The sequence below is a fragment of the Manacus candei genome, unplaced genomic scaffold (assembly GCF_025592945.1).
Source record: "Manacus candei isolate 608988 ecotype Guabito, Panama unplaced genomic scaffold, ASM2559294v1 h1tg000060l, whole genome shotgun sequence".
NCBI lineage: Eukaryota > Metazoa > Chordata > Aves > Passeriformes > Pipridae > Manacus > Manacus candei.
In genome coordinates, this window is record NW_026138108.1 from 2,843,257 (window position 1) to 2,866,408 (window position 23,152).

General features: G+C 40.5%; 1 protein-coding gene across 3 annotated transcripts in view; it reads left to right on the top strand.

Moving 5' to 3' along the window:
• The window catches only part of TSPAN4 (tetraspanin 4), a 435,304-nt gene that overhangs the window by 79,822 nt on the left and 332,330 nt on the right, over nucleotides 1–23,152 (top strand). The gene's annotated exons all lie outside the window — the stretch shown is intronic.

Below are 23,152 nucleotides of genomic sequence, written 5' to 3' on the forward strand. Positions count from 1 at the left end.
TCTTGTTGGTGCTCTCCCAACCTTACAAGAATGTTGTCCAACCAAAATTGGAAATGGTCTCTCACTGTAACCAGTAAGCTGTTCAGAAACTCTCGATTCTCTGCTTTGAAAGTGCTGTAAATCTAGTTCATAGATGACAAATCTGGTCATCTAAGCAAATAAACAAAAACATTCAACACACCAGAATTTTTCAAGATGAGGTAAAGCTCTGACAGGAATAGAGCAGTAGAAGAGAGTTGATGGTGGGGAAATCTGACAAGTTAATTTATTTTTGGTGTTTTAATTGGATAGGTTGGGAGACAGAAAAAGAAAAGATGGTGCAGGAGACAAGAGTCATGGAGTCCTGGGAAAAGGGAGGAGGAAAAGAACTGTAAACATGACCAGCAAAATAATCTACTTTATGCGCAAAGTCCATTTAAATGTAAATTACCCAAAGTGATTTTTAGTGGAATATTTTATCAGCACAGTGTAGAAAGACAGAACTCTCTTCCCCCTTGTTTAAATATGTGAGACAGACAGCTGTAGGGAGATATAAACATCCCCCATCTCTCTACCTCCTCACACCCACTTCTTTCCTTTAGGCTCCTTGGAGCTGTTCCCTGCAGCAATGCTTCCAGGTAGTGACAGTTTGGATGTTCACTTCAGTCACCAGAGCCCTGTCAGGGCCAATTAGCATCCTAATGACTGGCGTGTACCATCTTGATAACATTCAGTCTGTGCTCAGTACCAGGGGACCTTGCCTCTTAAGAACCCATCTTGTCTCATCTGGCCCTTACTGGTCATATAAACCTGTTTAAAAAAAGAAAAAAAAAGAAGAAGAAAATTTCCATTTCATCTTGTCTTCTGAGTCTCAGAGGATTCAGGCACAGAACAAATATACTGTCCTTTCCTTTTGCTGGAAATGATGAATCTTGGCTTTAGGGAGGGGACTTAAATCAAGCTGCTGCTGCTCGTACAGGTACTGAGGACTTTGGGCCAAAGCTTCAACTGAGGCTAAGTAATGCAGTACTTGTTCTTTTGAGCTGTGTTGAGTATGAGCAATCAAAGACCCAACCACGTAGTCTTTAAATATTGAGTACCTGGCCAGTATGAGGACTAAAGTGGTACTTTCCTGAAATTACTGCTACCTGTTGTTCGGTGGTCTGCTGCAAAATCCACTCCACAAGCATCAGCTGTCAAAACTGTGCTTTTGTTGTTCAATCAAACTGGAGCTGAATGCTGTGCAGAGACCTTTTCTGTAGCACAGTCCAGGGCATGCAGATGAGGAAATTTAGGGGAGGTTTCACTGCTACTCAAGGAGATTGGAACATGGGGAAGTGTCCAGGGTGTAAACATGTCACTCAGCACTCTTTATCAATTTGGAGGTTCTCGAGGCTTTGTCCTATGCTATGCCAGGCTGGAGCAGGAACGTATCCTCTGGTAGTGGCAGAGTTAAATGCTGCAGTTTTAAATCCCCCCATTTCAGTACTGTGTTTTATTGTTTGGTGACAACATGCTTTCAAGAGAAACTCATGCATCTATCCTGATTTTCGCCCTAAAAGTGTTTCTCCTTGTTAATATGGCATTGCTCTCTAATCCTGCCATGTCCTGGCTCTTCAATGGCTTTAATGAAGTGCTGTGATGCCAGGGCCAGGTGGTTGGCACAGCTGGCACAGCCACACTGGGTCATCTGAGGGAGAGGTCAACAGTTTAATGGTCTTTAGGAGGAGCCAAATCACCTGCGATGCTGAATCAGGCCAAGGAGCAGCTGAAGGGCAGTGTGTTACCATGGTTGAACTGAAGCTGCAGTAGAGAGGATTTCAATTTATGGGGCTGTGGGGGCGGCACCTTGTACTGGTAGCGTAAGAACTCTAACACTGTGTTACTTGAAATGGCATTGCTAAGATTCTGAAGACAAAAGAAGTCTTCTTGCCTCTAAGGAACAGCAAATCCCAAGTGTGAACTCTGGAGAGCGAGTGAGAAAGAACTACTATTTTTAAGGTCATAACTATTCTTAAAACACACACAAAAAATTAGCCCTGCCATCCCCCGGCCCAACCTGTGAGGCTGGAAGACAGCACATTAACATATCCACATGGTGCACATGTTATTTTTAACCTTGCTGTGAGAATTTTGACTTTTCCTGAATTTTTTGAATGGCGTTTGCATTTACTATCAAAATGCTGTCATTCTGCTATCGTGACTTTTTAAATTCCAGACTTAATGTTTTGACATGATCTTCTGCAATGTCACAAGAACTTGATGGCTAAGAAGGCTGGAGGTACATAGACAGAAGCACTATGTTTGTTCAAGTACTTGCCTGTACCTCTTGCCTCTTCTGGACGTGTCACCAGAAGACACAAACCTGTGTCCTGGAACCCTTTTTCATAAGTGCCACTTTGAACGTCATGGTATCTGTTACAATCTGGTTTGTATGCAGTGAGCCTGCTCTCACTGTGCATGAGGTGTAGTAAATCAGCAAGGCTGATTTACTGTGTGCACACAACGTACCCGGCAAGAAGCCCTCCTAAAATGGTCCAATGATTTGAACTCTGCCTCTTGTGTTCTCTTATGGGCATGATTTAGTTTGTAGACGCCTCTGAGGCTGAAGCCCTCTGTCCCTGTCTTGAGGTCCCTGAGCGTCCCCAAATCTGACATTCTAGGCTTCTCAAAGTTATAATGTGCTACTTTCCCCAGGTCATTTTGCATTAAACCCTACTCAAGGTCACATTTAGCTTTTCTTTACAAACATGAGGGCCAAAAATTTAAAATTAAACATAACCTACAATGAAAGAGTGATTATTGTATAATGATCTCTCTTGAGAAGCTTAGGTGCTTAGTGAAGTGTCAAGTATAGGTGAAATGGGGAGACTTGTCAGAGCTGATGTAAAAGATGTATAATAACTGGACAGTTTTTCCCACATTAGTCGGCCTATATTCCTAATCCTGGCCTAGAGCTATTCTACCTCTCCCTTCAGAGTAAGGAAGTAGCTGGATTTCTGTGGCCTGTTTAACAAGTGGATATTTCCCTGCTGCTTTCCAAAATGTATATGAGAAGAGAGCATGTAAGCTCCCAGGCAATGGTTCAGGTGCTCTGATACAGATTTTGGCAACTATGCACATATATCACTTGAAAGCCAGGGACTGGTTAGTTGTCCATGCTGCAGAGAAGGGCAGAGCCATAGCCTGAGCCAGTCCCCCTGTACTGGTGGAACTTCACAGCCTTCAGAGCCATCCAGTTTCTTAAGATTGAAGCCAGAGGCTGAGAGTTAGGGATTCAGGGCTGAGGCTCAAGGGTGATCCCCAACTGCCCAGGAAAACAAATCTCATTGGTGTGACTATGGACATATCTATTGTGGCCAAAGGTGCAAAAATCATTTAGGTTTCTGACTCCCACTGATCTCGAGAGGATTAGGTGCCTACATGACGTTGTATATCAAAAGTACCTGCTTTAGTTCTTCTTTTGCAAAATCAGTAAAATACTACCTCTTTTTTTTTTACCTCCCAGTCTGGCTGTGTAAAGATGCCAGGGATTTATCCTGAGGATTTGTTTTTAAAACAGTGGGGCCATGCTCTCAGTTGGGGCTCTCATCACAGAGTAATCATTGCTTTATGTCAGGATACAGAGCTGTCACTTACAGGTTTCTGCTCAAGCACATAGTTAAGTCGGAGTCTGCAGCTCAAGTAATGTGTGGTCAAATCAATAATCTGAAAACTTGGTGGTTTTCTGTAGTGTAGGACAATTCCCAGAGATTAATATAAATGTAAGAGCCTTTCTAGTGGAAGCAAACCACAGAACTGTGATTGCATTAGACATTTCAAATGGCTGTGTAAAGACTTGGCAACTACATATTTTTGAAGCACATTTATTCTTGATGCAGCTCAGTGATGAATTACTTTAAACTTGAAAATGAACTCCTTGTCCTGGTGTCAGGATGGATTGTAATCTTAAAGGTGACTTGTAAGAGAAAACAAATATTTATTTGGCTTGTGAATTTTTCCATCATATAATGGGTAAAAAGAGCACAAAGAGCAGATACTTCTTGAAAGAGTCAGTGATAGTTGAAGGACTACTAAAATAAAAAGCATTTCCAAATATCAGATCTATGTAGTTCTTTGAGAGTTGTAAAATTTGCTTCTGAATCATGTTCCTTTTCTTCCATGTCCACTCTGGGGAAAAAACCCTATATTTGTTTCAGAGTTTCAGTGTCCTTTCCAGGTAAGGTACAGGAGTTTGCAATGTCTATTCCCAGGACACTTATGGACGAGATTTGAAGTTGGCTTTGCCAGGTACAAAAAGCTGGCTGTTGAAGAAGTGGGAAATGGAAAGCTTAGGGTTAAATTTAAAATTTCTCTTCCTTCTTTGGAAGGAAGAAAGCTGCCATCATCTTGCTACTCACAAAACTCATCTTTTTCAGTTGCTGAGACTGATTTTAATCCCAGTCATGGTCCATATTTTTTTCGTACAAGTTGTTTTTTACCAAGTGACTGATAAAGTCTTGTCCCAGCATTGTTACTGTAAATTATACTTAAAACCCACATCACCTGATATATGGCTGATTTTTTCTGGAAGAAAAACACCCACCCTAGCATTTACATTTTTTGAGAAACAGACTATGGTGTTTTGCATATTTTCCCCTCTACCCCCATGCTTACTGCTTTTTTCCACTGATTCTATACGTGTATTTGAGGGGTTTTCATGAATCTGTGTGGAGTTAACTGGTGTACCTTGTGCTTATTAGGATAAATATTTTGTCAACTATAATCATGAATATCAGTAGTGAATCAGTAACTTGTGCTCATGACTTTTATTGAATTTATGGGTCACATCATTCCTAGTGTGGCATCATGGCATGGTATTTAGACAGAGCCTTTCCAGGACTGAAATGTAATCTCTGTGTGCCTTCAACCTTGGGCATATTGTGGACAGAGCTGTAGTAACAAATGTCTTGGTCTAGCCAGCTGTAAGAGTCCATAGATACATAGCTTAAATCTCCTGTGGCTGCAGCAGGTTGGGAGGACACGTGTGAAAAACAACTGTCTCAGCACGTACACTATAACCTGCTTGATTTACTGTAGTTTGCTGATGGATCTGACACTTTGACACACATCCCTTGACCAGTCATATCTGTATTGCATTTCAAGCTCTGGCACTACTGTGGAAACTAGCAGTTCTTCAGGGGTTTTGCAAGAAGTAGAAAACAGAACTGCATTTGGCTAGGTGTGGAGTAAGCAAAAAGCTCCAGTGAGTAGAGTTGCTTTTCTATTAAAATACATTCTGTTTTGAGTGTTTCCAGTCGGCTGCAGATTTGTTGTGAAGCTGTATAATGTGGCCAGCAAGGAGAGGACTTCTGAGGTTGGTATTGGGATCAGCATATGAGGGGAAGGTCTTTTTTACCAGGGTCCTGGAATAGGATTGGTAGCAGGACTGCCATGAAAACTTCTGTCTGCTGATCTCTGGATGAAGAGGTGCCAAGATGTGGTAGTCATCTCGCTGTGAACAGCAGGAAAGATAGTACTTTTTTTTCTTCTGTTCTTAGGCTTCTTGAGCTGTGTCTCATCCTGACCAAAGACTCATGAGTTTAGAGTTGGACGGACTAATTCCTAAGCTTTGCCCTGTGCAGCCCTGGGTGGCTTGAGAAACGAATGGCGAGCATGGGGGAATAGTGGCCAGAACATGAGCTTTGAGGACCATGCTCTAGTGTGGCAAATTAGATGAAAGTAAGTTGGTTTCTTTTCTGTCCCTGGGAGGGTCAACAAAGAATTTAAATATTGTCACTGGTTGCCTGGAAGGCAACTGTGCCCTTCTGGTCCATTGTGGTTGGCTGACTGCAAGCTCAGACAGTACTTAAAATACAGTCCTCCCAGGATTTTCAGACTTAAGGCACCAGGGCACAGTTCTGCAACAGTGATCTGCAAAATGTCTAGCTGTGCAGTTCATTCTGGTCTGTGTTGCTCCTGAGACAGTTCATTGTCTGTCAGAGCTGTATGTTTTTCCCCTATTCCAAGAATGTGGTTACAAATACTGTGTTTCTGGCTTATTACTTTGAACACTTTTTCTGCCACCTCACAGGTCTTCCTTTTCTATCACCCAAATGCAAAACACTCACTCTTCGTAGCCTACTCCTGTCCTGTGTATCTTGTCCAGTGCAGCACTGAGACATCACCCCCATCTGCTCTGTCAAGCCTAGAGTGTTGATTTGTCATGCATTTCCAAAAAAACTCCTTCATATATTCTTCCATGTCACATCTGGCATCCAAGAGGAGTCCTAGTTAAAGGTCAACCAAGCTGACAACTTTTCTCATTCTCGATCTTCCCTTAGCACTCTCCTGTGCCAGCAGCAAGCTGGAAGATGATGAGACAGATGCTGCACAGGGAGTACCTGCAAAGCCAGCTCCAGACATGGCCCTGGAAGCGGTTGCTCAAGGGAGAAGCTGCTGAGTGTGGCAGAACTGTCCATGTTCCCCCTTCTTTGCCCATGTCAGTACGGTGTTGCTGCCCAGGAAGGAGGGCATGTGGAGGGTGGGAGAGCGCTGCCTGCCCGGGCTGGTGTGGTCTCTGCTGAGCTACTCTGCTCCTGTTCCTCCAGCAGCAGCCTCTGCTCAGTGCTCCTCAGCCTTCAGTAATGGGTGCCCTCCTAAGAAACTTTGAGCTGGGGAGTGATGCCATTGTGACAGGCTCCTTTACATGTCTCCCTCGCAGCTGGGTGAAACTCCTGGAGACCTAGATGATGAGCCCTTTGGGGCAGGGACAATGTCTCCATAACTGTGTGCCCAGTTATGGGGCATCTCATCTTTGGTAGGATGCTTCTCAAAATATGCAGGAACTCTGAAGTGTTGCTGTGGTTTAGATGTTCAGCAATACCTTCAGTACTTCCACTGCTGGTCACTATATGCTGGATTAAGCCTTGTCTTTCTGTCTTGCCATGAAAAAGCACAGTGAAATTTAAATTTGCATAAGAGGGAGCACACATTCCCTCATCAATGAGAGAAATAATGCCAGCTGTAGTTTCAGTACTAACAGCAACCAAAGCCTCCCTACAAGAGAATTCTTCTCCCTTCCACTCCCTTGGTAGACAATTTTATGAGCTTACTTTTGTCTCATTATGTTCTCTGTGCCTCAGTTGTTTGTATACTTCATAGACTCTAAAGTAGAATTATTGAATAAACTCCTCAATGTTGAATCTATGTGTTTCTCATGGAATTCACATGGAATTTTTTTTTAGTCTTTGTTTATAGAACAACATATATTGTACCCCCTCCCAGTGCTTGTACTCCCCCAGAATAGCTAGAATCCACATCTAATGCTTTTTGTTTAGCTGACTGTAATTCTCTTCTAAGCTTGGAAATATTTTTTAGTGTGGCCAAATGATATATCCAGCTCTGTTATCGATATATGTGCATCACAGCTAAGGTTCTGATTGAGAATCTGCATGGGACTGTGAATCTTCCCATTGATTTTTCCACAGGTTTTGACTGTACCTCTAATTACCTATCGTTCTCAGTGAATCTGTGCTGCTCTGTTTACTTTGCTTGATGAGATAAGGATCATTCTGTTCCTTGGAGATGTATTCCCAGGAGCCTTCCCTTTTTTTTCACCTGTGCAATGATCACTTTATATTTTAGCAACCTGATGTTAATAAGTGTTGCAGCATTTGCTGTGCCTTGGAGACAAAGCCTTTGTAGTGCAGACCCTCTGTGCCCGTGTGTCTCACATGTTCCTCTCGACCAGGGTACAAATGGGTGACTGTGGCTACCCTCGGTCTTCTGTTACACTTTTCCTTTTGTCCTGTTGATATTTTTTGCGGCTTCTTTTTGTATGTGTCTGGCTTTTCTATCCCCATTTTTTCCCAGTGGTTTCTACTCCTGGCTATGTGAATGTCACTTACTATATTACTCCTTGGTGTTTTATGGCTTATTCTTATCTCGTGGGGCACTGGACAGGCAGCCAGTCATTCTCTGTGGAGCTGAGTGGGTGCTTTGAATGTGCATTCATCTAGACAAAGATCATCAGCTCAGTCTTCCCTGACAGCCAGGAGGAAGATTACAGGAGCAGGATTTGTATCAGGATGGTTCACTGATGTAGTCACAATTCAGGCACTTGTTTATGTGAGTGTTCACAGGAACAGATGCAGCTTCCTGAGCCTGGGGAGCCAAGCAGATAGACCAAAAGAGGGATGCAAAACCAAGATCCAGTGACATGTTCCTTGCTTGTGTTTTGAACACCAGGCACTCATTCATGTAATGTAACCCTCTACTCCTAGTTAAAAGTCTAGGTTTTGAAACTGTATGTATTGAAGACAACTAGCTGTGTGCTGATGTAGGCTGTGTGACAGCTTGCTGGAGCTCTGCAAATTTCTGTCCTGATCCCTGGACAAATACCTCTACCTGAACAAACAAGCCAGATACCCTACTGTGCTGCCCAGGTGGAAGTGTGGCTGTGAACGTTTTATCTTCCAAATCTGCCTTTGTGATTCCACCCCAATCTACCCATCAATGTCTGAGTGACTGCCCCATATCACAAACATAGCCTTAGCGATACCTGAGTCTTAGTATCTCCACTCAGACTTTGTAGTGACATCATTACCTTCTGGAAGGGCTGAACACATGCTGTGTGCCCCTTCTTGGTGATTTTTTTTTTTTTTTAGGGGAACAACGCTGCATTGTTTGCTGCTTGAAGTCATGTCTGAAAATATTTGCAGGCATTTTAGGGAGCAGCTAGGAAGTCTTTATTATATCTTGAGAAACTTGAGCTTCTGCAGAATCTGAATTTTATCTGTAGCCCACGTTAATTTATTGCATTTATGTATTGAGCTAGCTGCGTTCAGTATGTTGATTGAATAGAGAGATGATTTAAAAACATTAAATGTTCTGGAGAGAGATTAAACTGTTTTCTTGTTCAGTATTTCATATCTCTCTATCACCCATGAAAATTGAAACTGCAAATATTAATAAATTAATTGACACATTTGCTAGTCTCATTGTAATGATACAGCCAATCCACAAACAGTCATATGATGACTCATATCTTCAGTAGCAGGAGACATTTTTTTAAATGATGAGTTTATTTCATGGTATTGGGTTTTGTTTTTAATTTGTCTTCTGCTTTTTGAACATTTGGGGTTAGTATTGCTAGGCTTTCTTCTGCAGTCAGGAGGAGCAGAAGCTTAGTTTTGTACTTTATTTTTTTTTAAAGACAGGACACTTACGCTCAAGAGGAGAAAATAATAGTAAAAGTTGACAGATCTACAACTTTCTCTGTATTCTTTCAGTTGTGATTCAAAGCACTTAAAGATTCAGCTTCCTGAATTATTCAGCAATGAATAATGTTGAGGATTCTTGAAGCACGTGTGTAGTTGGCACTTCCCCCTCCCATTCTTTCACTCCTCCACTCCCACCCCCCTTTTACCAAATTCAGAAGTTTTTATAACAACATCAGCCATCGCTTTCTCAGTGTCAGTGCACCAGGACCATGGTGCTTTTGGCAGGAAACCTGAGCAGGGTAAATTCAAAAAATTTCCTTAAAGATCTTGTTGCAATTTCTTGCCCTTGTTTGATTCTAGCTATTTGTGTGGGAGGATTGTTTTCCTAATATTTTGATGGCTGTATTAGAGCTGTAGTACTTTACTAGAGCTTGATACTAATAAATCATGATGGTGTTATAAAAATCAGGATAGCCATACGTAAAAGCAGTTTGAAGTGTTGCAGAAATTCTCTCAATACTGAGTGACCAGGTGATAAAATGACAGTGAAAATGCATCACCACTGAATGCAAAGTATTTAATGTAAGAAGAAAATAACCTTCTTCCCTTCTCTACCAAAAACCCCACAAAGTATATGAGGGTAGTGAGTCAAACTTCAACTAATGCTGCTTTTGGAAAGTTGCTCCTGATAAGTCTTTGGAAGAATAAGCTCTGTGTGCAGGGGTGATTAAAGAGGCAAATAAAATGAAAGACTTTTTTCCTACCGTGCATGAATTCATCAATTTCTAGACTCGTCAGCCTGGAAAAGAGGTAAATTAGAGGTCACAGGAGAAGGCTAATGAAATCATGAGGAAAGGAAAGAAGATAAATTAGTGAATGATTGTTCACTTTCTCATAAATAAGGCATTAGAAACTATCCAATGAAATAAGTAGTAGATTTTAAGTAAATAAAAATACATTTTCCTGTAACACAGAATGGAGCTGTGGAACTCATTGCTACATCATGTTGAGTGTTAAAAGACTAGAGAAAGCCATGGAGGAGAGATTTATGGGCTGTAAAACAGAATAGTTCAATCTCAGCTTCTAGCTGAGGAGCCATAAGGTTCTAATAGTCAGCTGAAACTCTTTAAGGAAAGGAAAGGTACATCCTCTTTAAGGAGGAAGGTAATACTGCCTTCTAATTTCTGACTCCTACCATCTTTATTTCCATGTCCCTGTGGGGCTGGTTGTTTCTGTTTGTGTGAGTCTCTGTAACTGGACAGCTTAGAGTCACAGGAACACATTCACATTCCTCATGTCTTCATATACATGTACACATTTTTCCTGGAAAGATTTTCTCTATACTTGGATTGCATCCGTTTTATTTCAGTGAAATGGGATCTCGATGCAAATTACATCGTGCAGAAAAATCTACAGTGATGCACTTAGGAAAATCTCCACTAGTTGTCACTCCATCCACATTTTAAAGCTGACTTCAAGACCAATTCAAGCTTCTGTAAGAATGATGTCCTGGGCCCCAAATAACAAATATCCATGACAAATTTTGCCATGGAGTCTTTCTGAAACGTAGTGATAGCAACAAGTTTAAGTCCAAGAGATGGCAGCCTCTGCAAGTGTTATTCTGTGGGTTTTGGCTTTCTGAATAATTACTCTTAACAACCTGTTGTCCAGGGTCCAAGGTGGTGTGTCAACTGCTGTATGTGTACTGTGTGCTAGCTCCTCTCTGGAGAGGTGATAATCCCAATGGACAAGTTCCCTGTAGGAGAAGAAGAAGTTATAGAAGAATGAAAAGGGTGTGGCAGTACCTCATTCAGCTTCGACTTAGTTTTTGATGAATGTTTTCTAGGACAGAAGTTAGCAGGACTGAAAAGGAGAGTGGCAAAAGGGTGCCAGCAGTGATGAGGAGGAAAGGACTCTGTACAGGTGTTTTGCAGCTTATTTCCAGGATGGTTTCCTTTCTCTGGTTTCACAGCAAACAAGCACCTGGATTTTTAACTGAAAAAATGTAAACTCTTTTACAAATCCATTTTGCCTGCTTGTATTTCTTTGGTATAAGCCAGTATGAGTTTGAGAAAAGTAATAAATTTCATAAACTGGGTAAGCCTTTTTTTTTTGTTCTTCTGTCTTTAGCTCTGCCTGTCGCAGGTACGTGTTTGGAGTGCATGTGTTTCATTGTTTGTGTAGAAGTAGTGTTGTATTGAACAAATCATGTTCTGTACCAGTTTGCTTATTGCTGTGAAGTGAGGGAGAGATGTGGCTTGTCTTGAAGAGTTTCCTGTGTGTGTAAATCACAGGAAAATGCAAACACGACACAATTCAAGCTTTTAATTTCTCATTATTTTAGCAAAATTTTTTTTTGTTGTCTTTGTTTTGATGGCTGGCAAGCCTGTCTTGAGATTTGTCTCTCCTACCAGACTTTTGTTTGGCCTGCCCCACTCCACAAAGAGGTGCAAGTGTAAACCTGGCTAATTATACCCGGGGATGATGCAGATCATCACTCTCAGGAGAGCTGTATCATTAGCACAGGCTCCTGTTGCTCTGTGGAATGAGAAGATGGACAAGGAATTGCCTGCTTGGCAGGCTCATAAGGGAAAAGCATTCCTGTCTCTACATGCTTTGGCCTCAGTGAGCATACATTATTTGAGGAAATAGTCAATGATGGAGTCAGTCAGCAAGAGCAGTTAGGATGTCCTGTACCCTCCTCCCACATGCTCACTTTGTAAGGACTGTCATGTGCTCTACCATGTGCACGCTGGGAGCAAGGATAGAATACACAGAGCAAAGCAGCCTGCATTATGTGGCTGCAAGGTCTGGCATATACTTGTTCCTACAAATCAATTGCTGTTTCCAGTGCTTAAGTAGTAGGAAAACTGTTTAAAAGGAAAAAACACCCCAACAACAAAAAAAACCAACAACCACCACAAAAAAAAAGGGCAAACTAAACCAACCAAACAAAAAAATAAAAAAACAACCAAAAAAGAAACAACCAAGAAAACTCCACAACTAAAAAAAGACGACCAAAGCGAACCACGCCCATTTTTCAGGATTTAAAGAAAATGACTTTAATATAATTAAAATTTGCTTTTTATTGTAATGAAACAGAAAGAATTTGTTTTACCATTACAATGAACAAGTGATTGAAAAAGTGTTATCCTGAGTTAATGCTATAAAATTTAATGCAAAGTATTCTTCAAGCCCTTCTGTCTTTTCCTCCTGAAAAGAAAGAGGGAAAATCAGCTCAAACTGAATTACTCTCAAGGTGTTTCTTCAAGGTTAGAGAATGTTTCCTGCTCCAGCTACCCATTTCCTTTGAAATAATTATGTTTTGGAAATGCTGTGAGCCCAGACCATGAAAATGAGTGTCAAGGGAACAAAGGTCTGTTTGACACCAATGGGCAGGGCATTTATGCATTTGTATCCCAGGATTTACTGTTTTGTTTATATACTGAGAAAAGTGAGATGGGGCTATTTATTTGCATGATCGGTGTGTGCCTTTTTATCTCTATTATATCAGTCCATAATTTGATTGCTTTGTTGAAACCTATATTACACATCTTTATCTAATATTTTCTTCATTCTTTCATTTTCTAAAAGACGTTTGAAAACCATGGAGATTAGGCAATCACCTCCCCCACATCTTACATTTTAAATGTAGAGGAAAATAATAAGAAACTTCTTATTGCTCTTGTTTGCCTTTTAATTATTTTATGCTTTAATTAAGTCTCACCATTCCTCATTAAGGATATTGTTCAGGAACTGTTTTAGTAATCCTGCACAAGCAGCATCTGTGAAAGCTTTTGGTAGCTGTTGCCTTGGCAAGGAGACTTTTCACTTACATAAGCAAATAGCATGTGATGAGGTTTGCTGCTCTGCTGTCGCCTGAGGAGGCTGTGGGGCAAAAGATAGAACCCCAAATTTATATAATGCCTAGGAAAAAAGTTCCTGAGGCTGGAGCAGCCTAGTCTGGAGATAATAATTGTACTAATGAAGTGACCATTTTTATGGTTTATGCTGCTCAGAATCTCTATTATCCAATTTGATGGCATTCTTGATCCAAGCCATTTTGTAATATAAAATCAGAGGTGCCAGACAGTGACTTCCCAGGTGCTTACATCACTGTCTCCTGTGGCAGCAAAAAATCTGAGGCAGGGGTCAATGAGTTAGAATGCATGAGACAGCTTACACCTGCCTGCCTGCATGATATGAGAGGAGAGTGCTGCTGCTGAGATGAGAGCCAAGTCAGTACTCTGTGTGATACGGGTGTAATTCAACCCGGAGAGTCACCTTCAGCTCGGTCACTGACTCTTCAACTATTGCACAAAATTTGATTCTATCACAGCTAGACCTTGAGCTCAAGTGAAAAATTCCTGGGTCAGTGTGACATAAAGTACATGCTAAATTGAACTACAGCTGAGAGTAAGTCTGAAGTGAAGCTAAGCTGCTTAACTCAATTTAAAGCTTGAGGATCACTTTGAAGAGCAGTTTGGGGTGCAGTTGAGTTTTTCAAAGGTCCATGCAGAGACAATGCCTATATAACTTGGTAGCAAGATGAGAGAAGCCTGGGAAGTGGCAATAGCATTGCATGAGGTTTTACCAGCTTGTCCAGTACGCTGGATGTTAGTTTGCAGATTAGTCAAATGAAAGTGCACCTTCGTCTACTCTAAGTAGAACGAGCCTCTGTCTCCTTGACTGACACACCCAGGGCATCCTGCTTTTGCAAAGGTTAGCGTTAGCCGTAAAATCCACGAGCGCAGCTTAGCTCAAGGCACTGCTACGTGTGTGATGCCATTTGGTTGAGTATGTCATGGTGGTCAATGTCATGTGGGGTCTCTTGCACAGAGAAGAACAGATCTGCTGTCCTTGCAGGTGTGTAGACCAAAAAGCAAGTAATGTAGCAGACTTCAGTTGAGTACAACACTGTCTCAGCCCTAGTTGACATTTTGGGTATTCAACTGTGAATAAATGAGAGTCTGCCTATTAGTTCATCAGGGAATCTAGCAAATGAGGAAGCACAGTAATTAAAATCTTGCTGGTGTGAAATCCTATTCAAAATACTTAGCATCTGCCATCCAACAATTTTTAAATACTTAACAAGCTTTTAATTTTCTTATAAGGAGGTAAACGTCAGTGTCCCCCGTTTTACAAAAGAGACTGGTATACAGAAGAGTCAGATGACTTTCCTCAGTCATATGCAATGAACCAAAGCAGAGTTCTTTGATCAGGGTTTTAACAGTAATGTTGGAGATCTCCATACATGCAGTCACAGTTATTACAACTGGTAAAGCAAAGTCTTACCTGCTGTAGATGGAATATGACTTTTAGGAACTTGTCAATCAAGAAGACATCAAGTGACTTTTTCTGGAAGCATGGAACAGTCTTACAGTGTTGTGAAAGAGAAGCAGCTCTGACTGTAAGATGTTTTTTTTTCAAGAGTAAAAGAGCAGAACCAGTTGTTGATTATTAAGGAAAGAAATTTTTCCTCAATCTAGAGTATAAGGACAATTTAAAAAATACAGGTTAGAGTCTTAGGTAGCATATAAACCATATCAATATGCTGTATGAATGGCTTATTGTAGAAGTAGAATACTTGAAAGCAGACAGATCAGTAATAAAGTGTAGTTTAACCAATATTTGGTTGAAAAGAGTTGAATAATTGCTGCACATTGTAAAATATTTCAAGTGGAACCTAAAAGACTCTTTCACCTTCATGGAAATATAATTGCATTTCACATAAACTCCTGGAAACTGGTAGCCAGAACCTGCCTTAAAGCTTAGGAGGGATGCCAGGGAGAGACAATGGGGAGGGATTTGGGGGTTGTATAGCCCATATATATGTATTGACATAGACTCTGAAAGACTATAGGCAACCCTTGATGAGACTGAAAAGAGAAGAAAAATGATAAAAAACCTGAAAGAAATTTAAATTTAATCTTACACTGAAGTAGCAGGGACTTCCTTTATTCTAATATGCTTTTTTTTTGGTGTGACATTCTGCTTACAAAGCTGTACCTGGAAAATCAAATCATGCTTAGAGAAGTAATCTGGAGTTCTGCTGTGATGAGTGTATCTGAGTAAAACATTTAGTCAAAGCACCTGACAAATATATGTATGGTTTTCCTTATTCTGAGCTCTCAGTTTGCAAAGCTCTGTTGCAACACCACTGCAAGATTCATAGAAATACCATATTTTAAACATTGTTTTCCTTTTTTTACCAGAAAGTTCATCATGAAGTCACTGAAATATAGTTTATTTATACGATGGTATCTTGTCTATTACTAATCCTGCAGATGAAATCACTGATGACATACTGCAAGTATTAACTGAACCTGAAACAAAAATAAATATAAGCCAATAAAATTCACTTATCTTTCAGCTGAAACATAGCTGGAGAGGGTGGCTGTGATTGATATCCATTTCAGGCAATGCAGTAAAATTTGAAGGCTAGAAGGAGGAAGTGATAATACCCTTCTGTGAAACTTCAGGAAGACTGTAAGCACAGTGGTTTTAGTACCACAACAAGGAATTTATCCGAGATAATGCATGAAGACCCATATAGTACCTCTGTTATTATTTATGAACTGTTATTTAAGAATTTCTAAGTGGACGAATTCCAAGACTTCTGTTGTCCTGAAAGAGTTCAATCTGGCAGTCACAAGTGTGTGGTGATGATTCATCAGGTGTAGTGAGCTCAAATAAATTTTTGACAGATGCAATTAAGCTGTGCGTCTTAGCAACATTTTTCTTAGCTCCAGGTCAATGTACTCTCCATTTGTTCAGGGCTTTCTCTTAAGTGAAAAATGGTGCAAGACAGCTGTTTTAGAAATAGGACTCATTCAGAGTCAGAGGTGACAAAATACTTTTTGTTGTGGGTAATGGAAAGGCTAACCAGGATCCCCACAGCTTTGGAAGCACTGCAGCTTTATAATATGTGGGAGACTTAGAAGAAACCTTTTATTGGGGGGGGGGTGTAAGTAATAATTAATCCTTCTTCCCTTAGTCCTTTATTTCTGGTAATAGAGAATAAAGTAGACATTCTTACAGCATGTGATCCCTTTATCAGGAGCTTGTTTTGTGACTAGGAATAGGAAGGAGAAGACTGTATTGCTTTGTCTGTATGCATGCTCCTCAGTGGGAGTTGTATGAAGCAAATGACTTCATACCTCATGATGGCTTCCAAGGAGTCTTCTGTGCTCTTTTGTAACAGTCCTGCAGACCAATATAAATATGCAGAAGTCAGCAAGGAACAGAGGAATGCATGTCCTTTCTGAGCCTCTGTGTCTCAGTAGACATGTTCAGGCGTTAGCAATTGATGCATTGTCTCTAGTAATTCCCTCTGCAGCCATCTAAAGGCACACAACATGATTTGGTGTTGACAATTGCAATTATTTAAAATAACTGTACTTAAAATGCCAAGCCCGTAGGAACTGTATTGATTAAGAGAGAAAAAGGCCACGTGTTTCAGGTACAGTAGATGTCGAGGAGAATAATTAATGATTTGTGTAAGTATATATTTTCTATGACTAAAGCTCATATGCTGAGAAAAAAGTGATTAGTTCTGTTTATTAAGTGTTAGTGTAGAAAAGTTGTTGAAAAAGTGATTAATGAGTTTGCACTGCACTGTTTATGAAACACATAAACATGGAAATAAGCATAGCGAATTCCAGCTTTCAAGGTCTCATTCAGTGATTCACACTATTTTGTCCTGTACTCTTCGGGTATTTCTCTAAGAATATAAATGTATTTATGTGTATATATATATATATTTATATGTGTGTAAGTAGAACAGCCTCACCTGGATTTGTAGAACAAAACAGTGCTAAAGAACCCAACCCCCATGTTTGTGTATGTTTAAGGTTGTTGACATTGGACTGGCTCTAGCTCTAGCTCTGCTGACTGCCAACAGGATGTGCTGTCTTGCACTGTCTGCTGAGATTAGTTGTCAATCTCTGTGGCTCTGGGCTGTGTTTGAATGGGAGCAGTAACTGTGTAGGTGGAGTGTTCTCAGACAGGCAGCTTGTGCTAACAGTGCCGTGTTTCTCTATGGACATTTCTACAACGTGTATCTGGACAAAGCGCAGGTGCTTGTCACTGGCTGCAGCCCTTATTGCTCAACAGCTGATGTCATCTCTGAGACAGACCAATTGCAATGTAACACAAAACTCAATTTAGTTGTTTAACTCTACTGTTTTTTTTTTTTAATTTAAATTTTTCTTCTGCAGTGTTAAGCATCCTCATTCCGTGTTGCCAGTTTTGTTTATTTTGTTAAATGTGGTATATTGCCTTAGAGCTTGCACAGGCTGCTCAGCTCAAGGAACCTGCATGAGCCTTCTGAGCCTTGGATGCTACTCTTCAGTGGTATGAACTTTTCAGTACTCTTCAGTAGACATGTCTTTATGGCGTTGTCTGTGTGAGTTCATTTATAGCATTAGTTAAAAAGAATCAAGTTTAAATTTTGGTTTTCTGGAATTTCTCCTTAATTGTCCTTAGAAATTGGCCCACCATTCTTGTTTAAAATCATTCGATGCAAAGGGATGTGGAAATAGCCATGTGGAGGGTGGAAGGCCAGCTCTCTCTGGCATTTGGAAATTCGTTGAGGAAACTACTTCCTACTGACTGGGTGCAAAATCTAAAATTGCTGAGATTCCACAGAGGAGAACTCCATAATCTCACAAGTGTGTATAGGGAGGTATGTGACTTACAGCCTACTTTTTTGTTTCACATTTCAAAACTGAAATATTTCATTTAGATTCTGACATCTGAAGTGTAAATATAATATCTAGGAAAAGAAAGGATGGAATTTAAAATAAGGGAAAGTAATTTAAAAACAAGAGCTGAGCAAAAACCTTTTTCTTCTGGAAACCCTGTGGGGTTGTATGACTTTTACCCTGTATTTTTTTTTAGTATTGTCAGTGTTGTCTTGATTTTATGAAACACTCAGGTTTCAGCAGAAATGCTTGTACTGACGAGTTGTGGATGTTTTGAAATGCTGTGTTTTCCTGTTGCTGCTGTTGCTACAACTACATTATTGTGATGCACAGAGGCAGAATTTAGATGAGATTTTCACAGTACTAACTAGAATCCTCAAAACAGAGAACATGCCAATAAGGGTAGTGTATTTCAACACACAGAGCAGCTGATCCTGATCCTGCTGATGTCACTGACAAAACCACAGTGAACTTTTCCCAGATGAGGATTTCATTTGAATGATTTCAGGTTTTGCTTTCTCTGTAAATCTGAAGCCCTTTGTTTTTGGGGCACTTGAAGTGGCTTTGTCTGGGTTTGTTTAGGCTTTGCTTTAAATGCAAGTTTCTTGCTTCTGTTACATATCCTTGCTCTCTTTTCTATTCTGTTGGGCCTTTTTTCCTTCACTGTGGAGTCCAAATGCAACGTGTGTAAGTCAGGAGGAGGCAGGAATGATACCTAGTTTAGAAATAAATGCAAATGAAACCCCCCCTCAAGTCCACCTATTTAGTTAACTTCCTCAGCACCATGGCAGACTTGAGTCTGAAGCCTCTTCAAAGAGGTCTGCCCCACTGGGCTATACTTAAAAAAACAAAAAACAAAAATCTCTCCGGGTATCATTTCTGTATGGTGAAACACTTTGGATCTTTCCAGGAGGGGTCCCTTTCACACAAGTGTAGCCATTTCAATGTCTTTAGAGTCTGAATGCTAACAAAAATTAATAAGTCTGTTGTTTCTTATGGCTCATGTTGTTTCTGGACTTGAGTAATTTTAGCCTTGTTGAACCAGTTGAGGCTCTCTGGAAGAGAGTAGGCTCTCTTCTATCCCAAAGTTTCACATGGATTTTGTCAGTACAAGGGAGCTCTGTTTTATGTTTTAGTTTTTTTTCCTTTTCCAGAATGTTCATTGTGTTCAGGGAGAGGGCAGAATTAATACACAGCTTCACTAAAGCCAAACCACGAGCTGTGCATTCAGAACTGTGGGACAAACTAAGCTGATGCTGGTTGGAGGTAGTGCCGGGTTTGAAAGCCACATCACGATATTGGTGTGGTTGTGTCTTTACTGACGTGGCTTTGTGTGCCACATGAAAAGGCAGTGGTTTTCTAGGACTGCCTGGCTGTGTATGTCACAAGTCTGTGGACATGGGTCTTTGCTGGGTGAGTGTTCCCACACTCCTCTCCTGCATGGCACAGGCATCTCTTGGGAAACTTGTGGAAATTTCTCTGGCTAGTCATATACCCGGGAGAGGATTCCTGGCCCTTGTATTTTTTTGCTGCTGTTTCTCTTATAAGTGTATATATTCTGCACTGGCAACAGTGTCCTTCGTTTCATATGTACATATACCAGGCAGTTGTTGTTGCCTCTTATGCAGCCGTGTAGAATTACAAATTTTTGTGTATATACTCATTATTCCTAATTTCTAGCTCTGCTCTGTGAAGAGTTTGCTTATGATAAGTGACTTCAGTGTGTTTCTTGAGACTTGTTTGGAAAATGCTGTTAGAGAAGTATATTGCTAAATAGCATTCAGTGAGTTAAATGCAATTACTGGCTCTTATTATCAGAGGCACAGTTATCTAGGAACAGTTGCAAGATATCTGCTTATAACAACATATTACATATTATCTATGCTTGCTCTCTGCAAGCTCCTGAAGAGTGTCATAACATTTTGCAGCACTCATACATGATCTTAATGACCAAGTTGTTTTAGGGCAGTTCTTATGGTTAACTCTAAGATGCTTGGGCAAACACCTGGACTGTACAAATACCCTATGAAGTGTAATTATCCACCTGTGTAATTGTGCAAACTTGGTGATTCCACTTGAAGGCATTATCATACCTGCCATGACATGGCTTGATGGCCTTGTGCCTGGTCAGGATCCCATTGTGCTGTGCTCCCTACAAACACACTGTAAGTGATGTTGAAGAATTTAGCATCTAGATGGGCAAGATGAAAAGGAAATATTATACTCCCTTCAGAAACAGGATTCTAAAAATGGTAGGCTTGGGTCAGATCTGTGGGAAACCGGACGCAATTCCAAGTTTCACTGTGAGGGTGAAGGCTTCTTGTCCCTTGCACAGAGCTCCTGGCTGGTGTGATATAGGCATTTCCCCCATGTGTTGTTTTATTGGTTATTTGCTTTTCCATCTTGTTACATAGCTTCTAAAAGTACTCAGCCAGATGGGCTGTTTGATTTGCTGGATGTTTCACTCTTTTATGTTTAGTTAAGTCAATACATGTCAAATTTTCATCTGTAAAGCAGAGCTAAAGCTTCCCTATTTAATACTGTGCTGTGAGGATAAATTAAGAGGTTCATTTCTTTTTTGCTGTGTCAGGAAGACAGTTAATGTGATTTAAAGATGAAAATAAATATTTCTGATCGAATTTTCCCTTCCTCCCTCTCTCCCAGTGTTACACATATACTGTGTATCTGTTGTTTTTGCTCATACCTACCATTTTAGGATTTAAGTAACACACATTTTAAATGAATTCTCTCTTTTGGGTTGCACAGGTTAACACTGCATATTTAACTTTCTCTGACCTTGTTTCATAAATGTAAGAAGGGATGTTGCTCTTTGGAGGTGACTTATTCATATGAGTTCTTAATTATTAGAAGAGAGTTGGGCATGATAGGGATGATGTGTGACTTGAGCTCAGGAGTCAGGCTGTAGTTCCCTATGGGAAAACATACACTCTTGTGGTTAAGATCAAAGGCTGTAGATCTTGAATTCAGTCCCTGTCTTTGTGCATCCTTCAGTATCCGAAAGTCATTTAAGTGAAGAAGCTTAAATTTCCCTGTCTACCTAGGTGTTGTAAGAATAAATTAATTGATGTAGATGAGTCACTCAGAAATGCTCTGGGACTATGGGTTATTTAAAAATCTGAATTTATCACTGAGGCCAGACTTTTCTAAAGGGCTCAGCTTGGCTTGTAAGCTTATGCCAGTAGTTGTCTTACCACTGTCATTTAGGATTTGTATCACAGTTTTGCCTAGAATCCCACACGGACATCAATAATGCATTACACAAAGGCTTATTATCTAGGAGTTCTTGCCCCAAAGAACTTGCAGTCAAGTCACAGGCAATAAATGGATATGAAGAACATAAGAGAACAGGGAGAACATGGCAGTGGAGTATCCTCTGTCTATCTATCTGTCTGTCTGTGTCTGTCTGTCTGTCTTTTGGTCTTTCTACCTGATGAGATCTCTGATGACAGGAGGATGCAGTGAATATATTTAACATTGTGGTTGTGTCTTTGAACTGGGGAGGAATCTCTACAGCATCATTTTAAACAAGTGTTAAGTAGGAGAGGTAGACGTTTCAGTAGCAAATTTCCTAGCAAGATTGTTGCCAGATTAGTGTGCACTCCAAGGTATATTTCTGCCCTAAATTGAATTATTTTAGCTGTCAGCAAATGCCTGATAATATAGTGATCTGTGCTTGGAAGATTTACTCTTTATATTAGTGTTGTATTGCATTCAGTGTTGAGGCTAGACAGAGCCACTCATCTTTACCTCGTGGTCCCACATGGGCTCACTTAGCTTAGTCATGAGTGGGCAATTAAATAAGAAGAGACCTTGCCAGCTCCAGGCATTAATATACATCTTGGTGCTTGTAATACATTTACATGGTTCCCCCAGGTCTGTCTGGACTTAAAATCATCTGGGATATTGACTGCTCGCTTTTGCTTTGTAGTTCTCTGAATCAGAATTTAGGCCAGGAGATAGCCAGCAGTAAGTTTTCTGACAGGCACTCAGTGAGCATAGGCACTTGCCCACCTTGATGTGCATAGGCACTGCCTCAAGTAATACTAAACATTTTGCTGGGGAAACAGGGCCTCCTGCTTAGCAGGCAGCAGATTTTGCTCTCCAATTTCTTCTGCTCAGATGCATTTTACCTTTAAATGGCTTATAGTTATCACAGCTGATACAAGGCCTTCATGAACAGATTTGGTGATCTTTTTATGTAGAAAGAGCACATACCTGCATCATAGGGCTCTGAATGAATGAGTAGTCAGTGTGTCTGCTTCTCACAGGGATTTTATTAAGAGGTTCTTTCTAATTTCTTTACCCTAATATCTGGAGATGCGTTAAGGATATAAATAGTAGTGTGATCGTAAAACAGGCATGATCCACTGGTTAAGATGGCTCATGTTATATGTATAAGCTTTTACTGATGATCTTGTGGAAGGTCCATGACCTGAATGAAGCTTGGAGTTTGATTTACCCTGGAGAAACATCTTACAGAAGGAAAGAAAGACAAGATGTAGACCTGCTGGAACAGAATAGCAAAGAGATGCTGTTTGTGCTCTGTTTTTCCTGACAACCAGCAGTTTTCTGTATTGAGGTTGGTGAGCTACTGCCTGTAAACTTCAGTAAATTGTCTATATAAAATCACACAGAAGCAGGAAAGGATGCATGGCTGGAATCTGGCTGGAATGTGTTGTTTTGGGTTTTTTCTCCTGCTGCCTTAGAAAATGCTTTTTCGATTTCAAAGTTAGGCAGAACTCTTCCATTCATTTCTGTTTCCACACTGTTGTATTACTACAAATAAATAAATGCTGGGGCATAATTTTATCAGTAGTCTGCACTGGGAGGTGGGGACTTCAGCCTTCGTTCTTCCAAGCAGGTGGACATTTTACTGGCTTTTATCAGGAAAATTATCCAACTGCTGCAGAACCTCAAAGCAACTGTCATTTCTTGGACTTCTTCCTGTCCTTCCTTTTTCCCTTCCCTCCACAGGAAGCACCAAGGTAGTGTCCACCAGAACAGCTGTTAATGTTACCAGGTACTTGCAGCTCTAGTGCAGATATGTTGTGAAATCCAAAATAAGCTTAAGAGAGAATGTTAGCAGAATCAAATGTTGTCAGAGGCTGATGTCTCTGTAGCTATCTAAAGGGAATTCAGACTGAAAGTGTTTATTTTGACAGCAAGTGACATGGATGCTGTGACGAAGTTTTGTTAAGGTGACTTCTATTATACAAAATGATTGGTGTGCATTTCCTTGCTTCA